The 16,448-nt window shown below is 52.7% G+C and overlaps 1 non-coding gene across 1 annotated transcript; it reads left to right on the forward strand.

The window, feature by feature from the left end:
• Positions 1-13,464: 13,464 nt before the first annotated feature.
• Positions 13,465-13,629, forward strand: LOC120393003. The gene has a single exon (XR_005591855.1). It is a non-coding gene; the product is annotated as a U1 spliceosomal RNA (small nuclear RNA).
• Positions 13,630-16,448: the final 2,819 nt, after the last annotated feature.

The raw sequence follows: 16,448 nt of genomic DNA on the forward strand, positions 1-16,448 counted from the left end.
CCCCACATGGGGTGGGCAGTGACCAGGCGGGGGCAGGGACAGAGCTTTGGGGGGCATGGGGGAGCAGGGCAGGGAATGAGGGGGCAGGGCAGGGCTTTGCGGGAAGGCCAAGTCTGTCTGCGGGTGTTTACAGCCGGCCCACCCGGGAGGGGGCGGCCGGGGCAGCGGGAGTCGGGTGACACGCAGCCGGTGCTGAGGCCCGGCGGACCCACCCAGACCCGCCACACCCAGATGCAGGGGTGGGTTACAGCCCCAGCGAACAAGGGCTCCGGGAACATTCCCGCTGGGTGGACACAGGATCGAGTCCTCGGACAGAGCCAGACCTGCCCTGACCCGCCCGCACAGACCTGCCCTGTGCCGGGGTGGGGCATTTCGCGGCAGGAGCTTCTCTGGCCCCGCCCCGACCAGCCGCGTGCGGGGGCGGGGAAGGTGAAGCGCAGCACGCCTGCGCTGGGCAGCATCATACCTTCAGAAACCACGGTTGAGAAACGGGTAAGTGGTAAGTGGGTCGAGGCTGGGGCTGGGAGTGGGCTGTTGCTTGCTGGGGAGAGGTGCAGACAGGGGTAAGGGGGTCGAGGCCGAGCTGGGAGCCAGGGCCCAGGCTGAGGGTGGGGTTGGGGAAGAGCTGGGACAGAGTGGGGCTGAGCGCTGCCCTCCATGGGGCTGGCTCAGGCCCTGAGGTGCCCCATGAATGTTCCTCTGTGTCCCCTAGGAGTCATGCCCCACATTTTGGGGACCACTGAACCCTACTCGCTAAGCAGGGGCCAGTGATGCCAAAGCGCAGGGAAGGGAGAACAAGTGCGGGGCCCCAGCACTGGAACCATGACCTCACTACTGTCTGTGGCTCTGCCCCTTCCACACCTTCCACCCACAGCCCCATCCACTGTCACCTCTGTTCCACCCCTTCCCCACTGGCCCCACCCCTGTCACTCCTTTACCCCTGCCCCGCCAGGCCCCGAGACCAGAGATGCTCTGTGCCCCTGCTGCAGCCCCCGGGCCGTAGCAGGGAGTGGGAGCTCCTCCAGCCCTGGGACCGACATGGGGGAGAGTTTTCCAGGGGGCCCAGTTTGGCCAGGGCCCCTAGTCATGGGCCCCACTGCCCCCTGGGCGACGCAGGTTTGGGGAGGCTGAGCCCCCGAGCCTCCATTATGAGCCGCCCAGGCTACCTCTGCTCAGTGGGTGGCCAGTCTCCTGTGTCTCTGCTGTTCGTGCTGGGGAGCCCGGCCGGCCTTAGGGTGGGGCCCCGGCAGCCGCCCAGGGCTCCAGGGGTCAAAGGGCACCGTGTGGCAGTGCAAAGGTGCTCACTGCCTCCCTGCCCCAGTGCTCCTCCGTGGCCCCACAGAGGGTGGGGAGCGAGGAGCAACACTATGTGCTCCATGCGCCCTGGTCACTTTCCCACCTGGTGCTGTGATGGGAGCATCAGAAGCTGCTGCTCTCTGCCCTCCCCTGATGCAGCCCGGCTGAGGAAAGTGACCTGGATGCAGGGAGCTCGATGATGTCACTTCGCCCTCCCCACGCCCTGCAGCCCCTCGGGTGCCCGGAGGAGCAGCATCCCAGGAGGAGCAGGCAGCAATGCCAGCGGCTCCATGTACACAGGTCAGTGTCCCACATGGGTGCAGGAGGGGCAGGGGTTAGGGATGAAGGTGCAGCAGAGGGGCAATGGCTGGTGGCACAGGAGCAGGGGCGGTTTAGATTTGCGCCGCCCCAGCAGGGCGGCACGCCACGGGGACGCCTGGCTGTCGCTGGTCCGCTGCTCGTGATTCCTGCAGACGTGGCTGCAGAGGGTCGCTGGTCCCGCTGCCCGTGGACCTCCCACAGGCATGCCTGCGGATGCTCCACCAAAGCCACGGGACCAGGGGACCCTCCGCAGGCACGCCTGCAGGAGGTCCACCGAGCCGCCTGCCGCCTCCCACGGATGTTGCCTGGCGCGCTAGCGCGCTGGGGTCTGGAGTCAGCCCTGCACAGGAGGGGAGTGCGGGAGTTAAGGGCAAAGGCGACAGTGTAGGGGTTAGGGCACAGGAGGGGGCAGGAGTTGGGGTGAAGGAGGCACAAGGGTTGGGAGTGCAGGAGCTAGCTGTAAACGGGGAGGCGGATCGTCCGGGGAAATGGGGAAGTGCCAAAGTACAAGTTTTGCCCCGGGCACCATTTCCCCTAACGCTGGTCCTTGGTCACATTTCTTGCTGGGAGGGGGAGGGGAGAAGAGGCGTTTTCTCTCTGTTTCTTTCCTCTCCATTTCCTGCTCCTTCCTTCAATTCCAGAAACCTCCCTTGTGTTTCAGACTGTGCCCTCCCCACCCCAGGCCTCTGGAGCCTTTGGAGCAGAAAGTTCCCAGGAGCTGAGGGTGTATCCAGGGGTGAGTAGCTGGCAGGAAGGAGTCCTAGCAGCTCTTCTGGGAGCGCAGGGGAGGAATGACTCCCCCCTCTCTAGATTCTCCCCATGGGGCTCTGGGGAGCAGGGAGGGTTGTGTGATAAATTCCATCCAACTCCCCCTTTGTTCCAAGCCGAGGGACGTCTCAGCTCTGCACGATCCCCTTGGCAGCACCAAACAAGGGATGTTTTCCACTGCCCAGGAGACACCAGCCAGAGACTGATGTGCTGGAAATATGTTGGGAAAAGGGACTGTCTGAATTGCCAAGGCAGGGAATGAACAATCTACAGTAACATCATTAACCACAGACACACTCTAGCCATGCTCCAGCCAGTAGGGAAAAGGGCAGGAATTCTTGCTGCTCAGCCATGGCCACATGTACAGAGCTGCACAGCAGTGAGTGTGCTGGGGAAGCTGGTCTGAGCAAACAATTGAAATGACCCTTCAGTGAGAACAGAACCAGAGTGTAGAAAGATCCATGTGTTAAGTGGTTGTGGCTGAGGGCTTAGGAGCTGAGCCATGACACCATAGAGGTTTTTCTGTGGAAGTTTGATTCTGCCAGCTAGGGAAGGCTGGTGTGTGGTGTCTCCATGGCTGTACTTTCAATGATGCAGATTTCTTCTCCCATTGTTTTGTGGGCATCCTACTAGATTGCCAGCTGCCTTCAACTGCAGTGTGGAGACTTTGTGTGTGGGGAGAGACAGGAGTGTGTTGAGGTAGGTAGGAGCGATCATTATTATCCCTCCTTGAAAGAGGGAGGAGCTAAGGCTGAGAAAAGAGAATTGACGTGTCTTAGGTCACACAGCCAGCCCATGGCAAGGTTGGGAATAGGACCCAAGAGCCCTGATTTTCAAACTAACCATCACATCTTGAATTTCAGACATTGAATGACCTGAATAAAGTGCTCTCGGATGAGCTCCAGACCAACAACAGTGCACAGTAATTATTCAGCAAGTATTTGAGGAGAACTGCAATGTTAGAGAGAACTATGAACTGCTCAGAGACCATTAATGCAGCAAAGCAGCAAAATTCATCAAACATATGACTGGTTCTGACTTATTTCCTTGGTCTTAAAAGAGAACAACAAGGACCTGAGTCTCCTCCTGTCAATAACCCCTGCTCAGCCAATCAGGTAGAGACTGAGGATGGGAGGCTGAGGGTTCTCACCAGAGAGCCCAAAGGATGGCCCAGGTCACCAGTGGGGATCACTGCCTGAGCACTATTTCAGCCCCACATTTTTGGGTGGGCCTCCCACAATGGGAGCTGTCGAGCACTCCTCGCAACACACACACACACACACACACACACACACTGCTCCTGGTGTTGGGAGGGGAACACGGAAAGGACAAAAGAAGCAAGAGACAAAGAGAAAGGAGGAAGGGATGGATGGAGGAAAAGGTGAAACAAAAGGACAAACTCTAATGACCACAGTGATTCTAAAGGACAAAATCCCAGGTGCGGAATAAAATTCTGCCTCCTTAAGTTTGTATTTTCCATGCCTAAAATTCAACTGTCGCTAGATGGATCAGACTGAACAGGTTTCAAACCTCAAGGAGGCTCTTACCTTCTAAACTGGGATGGCTGTTTTCTAGTAAAATCAGGAAAAGGAAAGGAGAAAACTCTAAAGAGGTTCCTCCTGGCGCTCACGTACCTGAACCGGAATACTCTCTCTGTCCTCAAAGAGAGAACTGGAGAAGGAGACTTGCTGAAGCAAAGCCACAGGGTCTCTGAGGCTCTGGCCCTCGCCCCTGTCCTGCCTGGCTGATGTCAGCATCTCTCTGTGAAGTCACCACCTCCCCACCACCTTTGACCAATAGTCTGAGGTCCTGCAAAAGGCCTTTGTGATGTCACTGCCACACCCCTCCCTTGCTGTGCTAATGTCCTGCCCCTGGCCAGGCACTTTGGAGGATTGAGCTACTCCCTGGGGATCACCCCACTCAAGAAGCGTTCATTCTAGGCAGCAAGCCGGCTAGACAGGAAAACATCAGACACTTCTCCCAATGCTACACTCAGTTTTTCAGAAATTAGTCGACTTTATGGCCAGAAGAGACCATTAGAGCATCTAATCTGACCCCCTGCATATCGCAGGCCTCCTATATGACACAATGGCTACTTTTGGGGCAAATACATTCTAGAAAGGCATCTAGTTTTCATTAAATGACATCAGGAGATGGCAAATCCATCACTTTCCTTGATAGCTTTTTCCTGTAGTGAATCATCCTGGCTGCTGAATATTTGTGTCTTATTTGTAATATGAATTTGTCTCTTTTCACCTTCCAGCCATTGGGTCTTGTTATACCTTTCTCTCCTATATTAAAGAGCCCTTTCATACCCAATCTTTTCTCTCCATTAAGGCCTTTCAACACTTCAATTAAGTCACCTTTCAATCTTCTTTTGATAAGCAAAACAGGTTGAGCTCGTTCAATAGCTCAGTAGAAGGCATTTTTCTCCAGCCCTCAGAACATTTGTTGGCTCTTTCGTTATCAGACTTCTCAACTGCAGCTGGATGTGGTTCTTGTTCTTCTGCACAGCACAGCTCCTGGAGAGGAGGGATCTGCAAATGTACATCTGTATGATACCTTGTTTAATTGATGAAACATAAACTGGACACTTAGAGGATTGGAACTGATTTCAGCTGATGGACAGCTTCGCCAGGTTTTTATGCATTTGAACAGCAAAATGTTGAGTGTTTACATTCATCAAGCACCGCATAGAGGAGCTCCTGAACATAATGGAGAATGGAATGAAATGTTTTCCTTTTTAAAAAAAAGAAAAAGGTTATAAGAGAACACAGGAGTTTGACCAAGTACCAGTGTGAGCAGCAAGAAGCACTCTATCACTGAGCTATACCCCGTGACAACAGGAATATAGAATTGTGATTCCAGGACTTTGCAGGATAGACCCTGCTTCATCGAGCTCCTTTGCCATTCCCAGACCACAGGTGGTTTTAAAAATGGGGTTTGATTAAACTTCTTAAATGTGGCAAACACCACAGCTTGCACACCACCGATATAGCTTCTCCCACTGACATAGCTGCCACCTCTGCGTGGATTAACTGCACCCACAGGAAAACTCTCTCTCTCTGCCCCTCACCTGCCTAAGGCTCTGGGAGGGAGTTTGGGTCGGGGGAGGAAGTCTAGGGGTGCAGGCCTGGGCTGGGGCTGGGATTGGGGTGCAGGCCTGGGGGAGTGTGGGTGCAGAAGGGGTGAGAGGCTGGGCCTGGGAGGGAGTTTGGGTTGGGGAGGGGTCTGGGCTGCAGGCTCTGGGATGGAGTTTGGGTGCTGGGTGCAGGCCTGGGCTGGGGCAGGAGGAAGGGGGAACAGGAGTAGGGGTGGGGTTGTGGGCTGTGGAGGACGATTGTGTAGGCGGAGGGGGTGGGAAGGGGTGGGGGTGCAGGCTCAGGAAGGGGTCAGGGGTGTGGCGCTACCTGGGGCTCCAAGGCAGGCAGGCTGGGGCTCTGTGTTGCTGCCCCAGGCATCACCCCACAGTGTCCCATTGGCTGCAGGGGCTCGACAGGGCAGCGGTGGAAGCACAGACCCACCCCACCCTGCCATGCGGAGGGGCCGCAGCCACTGGAGTGAGCAGGTAGATGACTGGAAGGGTTTTCCAATCCCTGTAATAGCTACATGAACAGAACAATTTTCCTTTTCTTTAGCACTATCTAACCAGGGCTTAGGTCACCTTAACTCTATGGGTTGGGGGTGGGTTTCACACTCTAAGAGACGCCACGCCAGTTCAGTGCCCAGCGACACCAGCCCTTAGATCCCTCTTGGCATTTCAATGTAGGCACTGACCTGTGAGAGGAAAACATCAGCTCACAAACACAGAGACTGAATTCCCTACATTTAATCTCGCTGCACTTTCCAGAAAGTCACAAAATTCAATTCATTCTTGCTAGGACAGAGAAAAATAAGCAACATTAAGTTTTTGGCTTGATTAAATAAAATTAAGTGTTTAATCAATATAGTAAAAAATCTGTCTTGATTCTCTAACTAACACTCACAGCGTGAAATAGAACAGAGACAAAGCTTGTCAGTGATTTATCAATTTAGCAAAATGATCTTCCCATTATTAATTTCACGCTGCCCCCATTGGAGGTCTGGGCATCTCCAGTGTCATTGTTCATGCCTACCTTCCTCTTCGAATTGTTCTCAGACATTCGCCTTCCTCTGCAGCATGGGGCCTGGGTCACTTGCTGGAGGATTCCTGCACCTTGGAGGTCTTTAAGCCACGATTTGAGGCCTTCAATAACCTGTGGGACATAGGTCAGGGGTTTGTTACAGGAGTGGATGGGTGAGATTCTGTGGCCTGCATTGTGCAGGAGGTCAGACTAGATGATCATAATGGTCCCTTCTGACATTAAGTCTATGAATCTATTTATCTTTTCCCAAATTTGGAAAATTGTGCAGTTCAGTATGTGAATAGTGACCCCGTCTCCTTCCTGCACCTGCTCTACATTGCTCCACAGCAGCTTCTCCCCATGCAGAGTCACCCCAGCACTGCAGTGCAGCCGCCCAGGGTTCAGCGGGGCCTGGCAAGTGACAGTGGGTGCAGCTAACAGCCCGTGTGCCTGGCCGTGAGGCAGCTGTAAAAAGCAACCCACCCCCAGAAGTACAGAGACTGAATTCCCAACTGTAACATCATGACCCTGTAGAAAGCCACACGTGTCAGTTGTATTGTCACAGGAGATGCAAAATACTGTGGACATAGTCACTCCCATTTGTGGATTTTTGGGGAAGTGGAGCCAGCTGCTGGAGGGTTTTGTCTCTTCCCCTCCATAACAGCCAGTCCATGCTTCTGGGCCTCAGTTTGGGCCTCTATTTCTCTGTCTCTAACTCCAGGGCTTTGTGTGAGCAGCTCCTCCTGGCTGCCTCTGCTCCATAGCCCTTCTGTGCACAGGTGCCTCTGCTTCTTTGAGCTTCCATTGAAACTCCCTGTCCTTTGCCTTCTTCTGCTTCCAGTCTGGCCAGCTCTAGTTAAGTAGCTGCCTCTCTGGTAGTCATTTTCCTCCTTTCTTGGGTGCTGAGACACCCCCTCTGCAGTTCACTGCTGAAACTCGGGATGCACTCTAGCTCCAGGGTGCTTAGTTAACAGGAGACTTCTTCCCTAGCGCCCAGTGTTCAGCCTTTCTGGGCAGCAACTTGCAACCTGTGCAGTCTCCAGCTTCTTCTGCTCTTCACTCTTCATTAGTTTGCTTATTTTTCTTTCCCCTATTTCCCTTACCTGAAAGGAGCAAACAGAAAATCATAAACCAGTAACCACTTTGTTCGTTCTCCAGCCAACTACACCCTGGAACTCACTACCAGTCTCTCAGCAAGCAATCAGCTAAAGCTGCCTGGAGGTCAGGACCTGGGATAGCAAGTGGCTGTGCACAGGAGTGAGGGGCACACAGAGCTGGAGGAGCCCAGGGGCCACAGTCGGGAGTGAGGGGCACTGTAGGGCTGGGGGAAGCTGAGAGGGGCTGCGTGGTCGGGAGGAGGGGCACCAGCAGAGCTGTGAGTCTGGGAGGTCAGGGGACTGGGACAGCAGGGGCTGCAGGTCGGGAGTGAGGGGCACCACCAGAGCTGTGGAATCTGGAGGTCAGGACTGGGATAGCAGGTGTAGCGTGGTCGGGCATGAGGGCCACCAGCAGTGCAGTGACTGGGGAGTTTCAGCGGAGCCCAGGGGCTGCAAGTCGGGAGTGAGGGGCACCAGCAGAGCTGTGGAGTCTGGAGGTCAGGACTGGGAGCAGCAGGGGCCGGGCTGCAGGTCAGGGGAGGAGGAGCACCAGCCGCTCAGTGACTGGGAGCTTCAGCGGGAGCCCAGGGGGCCGCGGGTTGGGGGACTGAGGGGCACTGTAGGGCTGGGAGTGAAAACTGTGCAGTTCAGGAATGTGAATAGTGACCTCGTCCCTTCCCTGCACCTGCTCTACATTGCTCCACAGCAGCTTCTCCACCTGCAGAGTCACTCCCAGCACGGCAGTGCAGCCGCCCAGGGTTCAGCAGGGGCCCCTGGCAAGGACCAAGTGCAGCTAACAGCCTGGTGTGCTCTGGCCGTGAGGCAGCTGTTAAAAAGCAACATCCGCCTCCCAGAAGTATGCAGAGACTGAATTCCCCAACTCTCTTAACATCATGACCCCTGTAGAAAGCCACACGCCAGTTGTATTTACAGGGAGATGCAAAAATCAAGTGACCAATTTTAAGTTGAGTAAATAAAGTTGAGGAGATAGTTATTAACCTCACAAAAATATACTAAAGATCCTCAACAGCAACACCTTGAAGGTGAAAGCTACACCAGAGACAAACTTTGCTCAGCAAAGGCTCATTTCCCAAACGATCCTCACAAATGTTACATTTTTAATTCCCACCCTCCTCCACAGGAGCTCTGTGCAGTGTCACTGTTCTGCAGGCAGCTTCCCATTCAATCGTTGTTGTGGGACATCCCTGAGGCCTGCAAATGTACTAACGAGCAGAATTTGAAGAGCAACCTACCTCGCTTCCCAGGCTGGATTTGAGTGTTTTGTCCCTGTCACTTAGTTTTGTCAATAGTACAGATGCCAGGGGCAGTGACTCCAGGCTCTGCTTGAGGGATCCTGCACAGGGGCTGGGGGGGAGAAAGGATTGTAGATTCTCACCTGACCTCGGAGTAGGAGGCGTAATACATTGAAGGGGGCATTTTTGACTCCTCCTCTCCTCAGTGTCCCAGGGGCTGGAATTCTGGAATATATGTACTTGTCTGGTAACACCCTCCCCGTCTCCCGGGCGAGTGCAGCGCCGCTGGGGCTGTCTCCAGTGGCTGAAGTTGCCTCCATCTCTCACTCTTCTTACCTGGGGGTGGGGGAGACAAAGAGGAGGAGATGGTCCCAGGGTGGAAAGCAAAATTAGGGGCTGGGAAAGAAGGACTGTTTGGAAAGGTGGGTTTTAAGCAGGGGATGGGAGGTCATCTCTTTGTATTGGACCAGCTCTCCAGTGGGGAGAGAGCCAGAGAGCGAGAAGCAAATGTGTAAGCTGTAGTTTTTCCCCAGCAGCAGGTGGGCCACGCTGCCTCTCTCTGCTGGGCCTGGCTTCTCGGGATCGGGGACCCGGCTACCACCACAGGGCAGGCAGAGAGTGGCGTGCCCGGGCGGGCAGGGGGCGGGGGCCCAAGCGGAGGCTGGAGGCTGCGTGAGTGGGTATGCAGATCTGTGTGCGAGCAGAGCATTGTGGAGCGGATTTATATTGGCTGCGTGGCAGGGCCCGACTTTGCACCGGAGCTCGGGCGTGGAGAAGCGGGAGGGGCTCCGGGGACGTTGCGCTGGGCAGCTGCCGTCGCAGTGGGGCTGTGTGGCGCAGGCCAGCGGAATCGGGTCCGCCTTCCGTGTGTTATAAGTGCAGGGCGAGTGGAGGCAGGCAGGCGTGGCGGGCCAGGCAGCAGAACTCATATCTTACCTGGCAGGGGAAATACCATGATCACAAAGCAGCAAAGAATCCTGTGGCACCTTATAGACTAAACAGAGACGTTCTTTGGCAGCATGAGCTGCTGTGGGGTGAATACCCACTTCTTCGGATGCAAGCAGTGGAAATTTCCAGGGGCAGGTGTAGATATATAAGGAAGCAAGCTAGAGATAAAGAGGTTAGATCAATCAGGAGGATGAGGCCCTGTTCCAGGCAGCTGAGCTGTGAAAACCATGAGGATAAAACTGGTTCTGTAATTGGCAAGCCATTCACAGTCTTTGCTTGTTTAGTCCTGAGCTGATGGTGTTAAATTTACAGATGAACTGAGCTCAGCAGTTTCTCTCTTGAAGTTTGGTCCTGAAAGTTTTTTTGCTGCAGGATGGCCGCTTAAAATCTAAGCTATTGTGTGGCTCCAGGAGGTTGAAGTGTTCTCCTACAGGTTTTTGTATATTGCCATTCCTAATGTCTGATTTGTGTCCATTTATCCTTTTCTCAGAGACTGTCCAGTTTGGCCTCATGTACATAGCAGTGGGGCATTGCTGGCATAATGATGGTATATATTACATTGGTGGACGGCAGGTGAATGAAACCTTCGTGATGGTGTGGGCTGATCTGGTTAGGTCCTGTGATGGTGTTGCTGGTGTAGATATGTGGGCAAAGAGTTGGCATCGAGGTTTGCTTGTGGCGTTGGTTGCCTGAGCCTAGAGTTACTTATGGTGCAGTGTGTGCAGGCTGCTGGTGAGAATATGCTTCAGGTTGGGCAGTGTTGTCCAAAGGCGAGGACTGGCCTGCCACCCAAGGTACTGGGGAAAGTGTGGGATCATTGTCCAGGATGGGGTTGTAGATCCCTGATGATGCGCTGAGGGGTTTGAGCTGGGGACTGTATGTGATGGGCTGTGTGGAGTCCCAAGTTGGTTCTCTTTTCTCTTGGCCGAGTTTGTCTTGCAGTAGGAGGCTTCTGGTACACATCTGGCTCTGTTGATCTGTTCCCTTATTTCCTCGTGTGGGGTACCTGTAGTCTCTAGAGAATGCTTGGTGGAGATTTTCTAGGTGTTGGTCTCTGTCTGCATGGGTTAGAGCAGATACGGCTGTACTCTCAAAAGCTTGGCTGGTAGACAATGGATCTTGTGGGTGTGCCCCAGGATGGAAGCTTCTGGAGGCATGAAGGCAGGTATAGCGGTCGTGTAGGTTTTTTGGGGCAGGTAGGTGTTGATACGTGACCACCACTTTCATTTGCACCGTGGGTGTCTAGGGAAGTGGACCTCCCGTGGTAGATAGTAGGTCCAGGCTGGAGTGTTGATGGAGGTGGAAGCTGGTTGAAATCATGGTGGAATTTTTCCAGAGTCTCCTTCCCATGGGTCCAGATGATGAAGATGTCACCACGAGCGTAGGTAGAGTAAGGGCGAGTGGACGGAGCTGAGGAAGCATTGTTCCAGGTCGGCCATAAAAATATTGGCATATTGTGGGCCATGCTGGTGCCTACAGCAAAGTACTGATCTGGAGATATAGCATTGTCATTAAATTTGAAATAAAGGTGTGTGAGGATAAAGGCACAGAGCTCAGCAACCAGTTAAAGGTGGTGCATCACTTCAGGATACTGGTTCTGGACAGTCAGGCTCCATCAGTGTGTGGGATGTTTGTAGAGAGCCTCTACATCCATAGTGGCTAGATGGTGTTTTCTGAAGGTCACCAATGTATCAGGTTTCAGAAAATCAGTGTGGAAGGCGGAGATAGCTGGGATGCTGGTAACATAGGGTCTGAGTAGAGAATATGCTTCAGGTTGCAGGTTGTCTGTGGCGAGGACTGGCCTGCCACCCAAGGCTCTCAGAAGTGTGGGGACTCCAGATGTGGCCGTTGTAGATCCCTGATGATGCTGGAGGGTTTGAGTTGGGGACTGTATGATGGCCAGTGGAGTCCTGGGTTTTTCTTTCTTGGGTTCTTTCAGCAGTAGGAGGCTGGGTACACATCATCTGGCCTGTTGAGTTTTTTCTTTATTTGGTGGGTACTGTAGTCTTGAGAATGCTTGGTGGAGATTTTCTAGGTGAGGTCTTGTGCGGGTTAGAGCAGATACGTACTCTTGTAGTGCTTGGCTCAGGATGCTTGGCATGTGGTGGCTCTGTGGTGTGCCCGGATGGAGGCTGGAGGGCTGAAGGTAGGCATAGCGGCCGGTCGGCGGTAGGTTTGTGGTGCATAGGGTGGTGTTAATGTGACCACCACTTATTTGCACCGTGGTGTCTAGGAAGTGGACCTCCCGTGCAGATAGGTCCAGGCTGAGGTTGATGGAGGGGTGGAAGCTGTTGGAAAGCTAAGGAATTTTTTTCCAGAGTCTCCTTCCCATGGGTCCAGATGATGAAGATGTCATCAATGCCGTAGCGTAGGTAGAGAAGGGGCTAGGAGGGAAGGTGAGGGAGCTGGATAGCATTGTTCCAGGGCCATAAAAATATCAGCATCATATTGGCATATTGTGGGGCCACAGTGTGCCCATTACCTGATCTGGGACATAGCGGTGCCACTGATCTGGAGATCTGGAGATCATATTGTCATTAAATTTGAAATAGTTGTGTGTGAGGATGAAAGGCACAGAGCTCAGCAAAGCATCCAGTCAGCTGCTGTGGCATCATAGGGGATACTGTTCCTGACAGCTGTATTCCATCAGTGTGTGGATGTTTGTGTAGAGAGCCCCCGCATCCATATAGTTGGCTAGGATGGTGTTTTCTGGTTTTCTGAAGGTCACCAATGCTAGTGTTTCCTCAGGAAATCAGTGAAGCCACTTGAGATAGCTGGGAGTGCTGGTAACCTAGGGTCTGAGTATGAGGAGTCCACATATCCAGACAGTCCTTCAGTGAGAGCCTTCCAATGCCAGAGATGATGGGGCGTCCAGATTTCTGCAGTGAGAGTTCTATGTGGAGATCTTGGGTAGTAGAGATGTAGGAATAACCCTGGTCGGGGTTCTAAGTGGGTATGTTGATTTGTTCCGGGTGTTAGTGTAGGGAGTGTCCTGAGTAGATGGGTGCGGTGCTTTATTTTATTTATTTTATTCCTCAGTGGGATCTAAGGGAAGTAGCCTGTAAAATTTGGTATTGGAGAGTTGTCTGGCGGCCTCCTTTTGGTAGTCAGACCTGTTCATGATGACAACAGCACCTCCTTTATCAACCTCTTTGATTATAATGTCAGGATGGTTTCTGAGGCTGTGGATGGCATTGCGTTCTGCACGACTTAGGTTGTGAGGCAAGCGATGTTGTTTTTCCACAATTTCTGCCTGTGTACTTCGGCTGAAGCATTCAATGTATAGGTCCAGACTGTCATTTTGACCCTCAGGAGGAGTCCCTGTGGAGTTCTTCTTCTTGTGCTGTTGGTGGGAGGGTAACTGTTTACAGTGCGCTGTTCAGTGTTGTCCTGGAAGTATTCTTTGAGTCGGAGACGGCGAAGTAGGCTTCCATATCGCAGCAGAACTGTATCATGTTGGTGGGGGTGGCAGGGCAGAAAGAGAGTCCCCGAGATAGGACAGACTGTTCTTCTGGGCTGAGTGTGTGGCTGGATAGATTGACGATATTGCTCGGTGGGTTAGGGTATCACGGTTGTGGCCCCATGTGGCAGGTAGGAGTTTAGACAGCTTACAGTCCTTTTTCCTTTGTAGAGAGGTGAAGTGAGTGATGTAGATCTCCTGTCTTATTTTAGTGAAGTCCGTTTGTATGGAAGTTTGGTTATTGATGATCACAAAGGTGGTTTTCCCAGGATGAGGCTCATCCATTGCACTGCGGGTGTGCTGACCCCTGCGATTTCCCCAAATGCGGGAAACTCAACTGCATAGTTTGTGGTAGTGGGGGACTGCGTTCGCGCTCTCCCCTGGCGATTGGTTTGAACAACAGAAAACCGACAGTGGGCTGCTTAGGCTTAGTGCACTGCAAAGCAGACTCTCGGGAAAGCAGTTGTCAGTCTGGGCCTTTGGGAGTGCTCTTTTCCACAGGCCCTGTACTTCTAGGTATCTTTGTCACAGGTTCCTCCTTGTAAGCAAAGCTCAGCTCTGGAACTTTACTTGGGTCTCTCTGTGTTCTTGGCTTTCCCTGGTCTTTTGCAGCTGATCTGCTCTCTAGTCTGCTTTTGGGGGGCTTGGACCGGTGCCTTCTTTGGCTCTAAGGGGAGCTGCCTGCCTGCCTGCTCTGCTTCTTTCCCTGCTTGTAGCTTCTTGCCCGGCCCTTCTTCTCGGGCTCTTCCTCCTTTGACGGGAGGATGGCCTGTCCAAAACGCCTGTCCCACCTGGTCTCCTCGTCCAACAGGCAGCCTGCCCCTGCCCTGGGGCCGCTTTGGCTTTCGCTGTCTGTTCCTGTCTCTTGGTGGCCACCCTGTCTGTGCTACGGAGACTAGGCTGTCACAACCCCATGCTGGAGGAGGGCTTTCCGACGCTTGAGGCCCACCCACCGCCTCCCCGAATGCCCTTAGCTACGCTATGGTTAGGGCGGCGTGGCCATGTCGCCCAGGAGCGGGTTTTCCCTTTGCACACCTCTGACGGACGGAGCTGTTTTGACTTAACTGTTCAGCACGCACCGACCCTCGGGCCTGGGCTGCACGGGAACGTCGTCGCACGGCTACATCAGTCCGTGCCTTGGTCGGAAGAATTCTTCCGTCGACCTAGCTCCGCCTTTCGGGAGGTGGATGGCCGGCACCAACGAAAACCTCTCCAGGACCCTTCTCCGGGAACAGGGCCCTTCCGTTTGGGGAGATTATGCTGCTTTAAAAAAGAGAAATTGTTTAACTGCCTTTCTCTGAGGCAAGGTTGATTTGTATTGCTTCCCTCGTGGCTCCTTATAGCAGTTGTGTTCTGAAATCTTTAGGGTTTGACTTCATTTATGATGAAATCTTGCTGTAACTTTATTCTAATTTTCAATGAGTAACTAGACCTGAGCTGTTTCGTGTGTTAGTGGAGGATTGTTTAAAAACCTGGGATTCCACTTTCGGCTGCCTTTCCATTACATTTCCTCTGAAAGCCACCGAAAGCCTCCACTTCCCACATAACTCTCTCAAACCTGCAGCCATCAGGCATACAGAAGATGCTTACAGTTTCACTCCATACGAGTCCAGTTCCTTGCTGTTTCCTGTCTAACCACTGCACACATATGGTATCCCCTCCCTACCCGGAGCTGCTTCCTGGCTTTTGCGCTCAGGACAGGAAAACGAGAATGGAGAGGTAAGCTGTGCAGGGAACTCTTCCTCAGCTCGCACTCCACCCCCCAAGGGCCTTTCGAGGTCTTCTACGGACTTCAGGTTTCATTTGATTTCCAAGGTTTATGGGCTCATTAATTAGCCATCTCTCCTAATGCAGGGATCCTATGGGTCAGACCAAAGATCGATGGCCCAAAAGAGCTAAGAAACAGAAATAAAGGTGAGCGCTAGGCGTTACATTCAGATGAGCATCCAGAATCTGACTGTGCCCTGGCAAGTTCAACGCTGCTGAAAAGAAGGAGCTCGTCAGGTCCCTCTGCTAGCACCCAAATCTGGTGGCTCGTCGGTCTGCTGGGAAATAAGGAAAAGGAAATGAATTAAAGGAGTCAGGCAATAACAAGGAAATGAAGAGGTTTGTCGAACGGGTTCTGTCTGATTGACTGTCTTCCCAGCTACCCATCAAAGTTAAAGACCTAGCCCAGTATCCTGTCTGCTGACAGCAGCCAATGTCAGGTGCCACAGAGGGAATGAACAGAACAGAGAATCATCAAGTGCTCCATCCCCTGTCGCCCATGCCCCGCTTCTGGCAAACAGGGATACCTAGCTAGGGATACCGCTGGCAAAGCGCCATAGATGGACCTATCCTCCATTAATTTATCTAGTGCTTTTTTGAACCCTGTTATAGTCTTGGCCTTCACGACATCCTCTGGCAAAGAGTTCCACAGGTTGGCTGTGTGGTGCGTGAAGAAAGACTTCCTTTTGTTTGTTTTAAAGCTGCTGCCTATTAATTTGGTTTGGTGACCCCTGGTTCGTGTGTTATGAGAAGGAGTATATAACTCTTCCTTATTTACTTGGTCTACGCCAGTCATAGATTTACAGACCTCCTCGTATCCCCTTTAGTCATCTCTTTTCCAAGATGAAAAGTCCCAATCTTATGAATCTCTTCTTAGATGGAAGCTGGTCCATATCCCTCATCATCTTTGTTGTCCGTTTCTGAATCTTTCCCATTCCCATATATCTTTTTGAGATTGGGGCGACCGCATCAGCATGCAGTATTCAAGATGTGGGCATACCATGGATTGATATTGAGGCAATATGATAGTTTCTGTCTTATTACCTGTCCCTTTCTTAATGATTCCCAATGCTCCGCTGCACATTGAGTGGATGTTTTCAGAGAACTATTCACAACGACTCCCAGATCTCTTTCTCAGTGGTAACAGCTAATTTAGACCCCATCGTTTTATAGGGATAGTTGGGATTATGTTTGCCAATGTGCATTACTTTGCACTTATGAGCACCGACGTTCATCTGCCATTCGGTTGTCCCGTCAGCCAGTTTTGTGAGATCTCTTTGTGGCTCTTGGTAGTCTGCCTGGGACTTAACTCTCTTGAGCAATTTTGTATCATCTGCAAATTTTGCCACCTCACTGATTAGCCCTTTCCCCAGATCATTTATGAATAAGTTGAACAGTACTGCTCCCAGTACAGACACCCGGGGATAAGAGAGGG

Source organism: Mauremys reevesii, unplaced genomic scaffold (assembly GCF_016161935.1).
Source record: "Mauremys reevesii isolate NIE-2019 unplaced genomic scaffold, ASM1616193v1 Contig135, whole genome shotgun sequence".
In the NCBI taxonomy this organism is placed as follows: domain Eukaryota; kingdom Metazoa; phylum Chordata; order Testudines; family Geoemydidae; genus Mauremys; species Mauremys reevesii.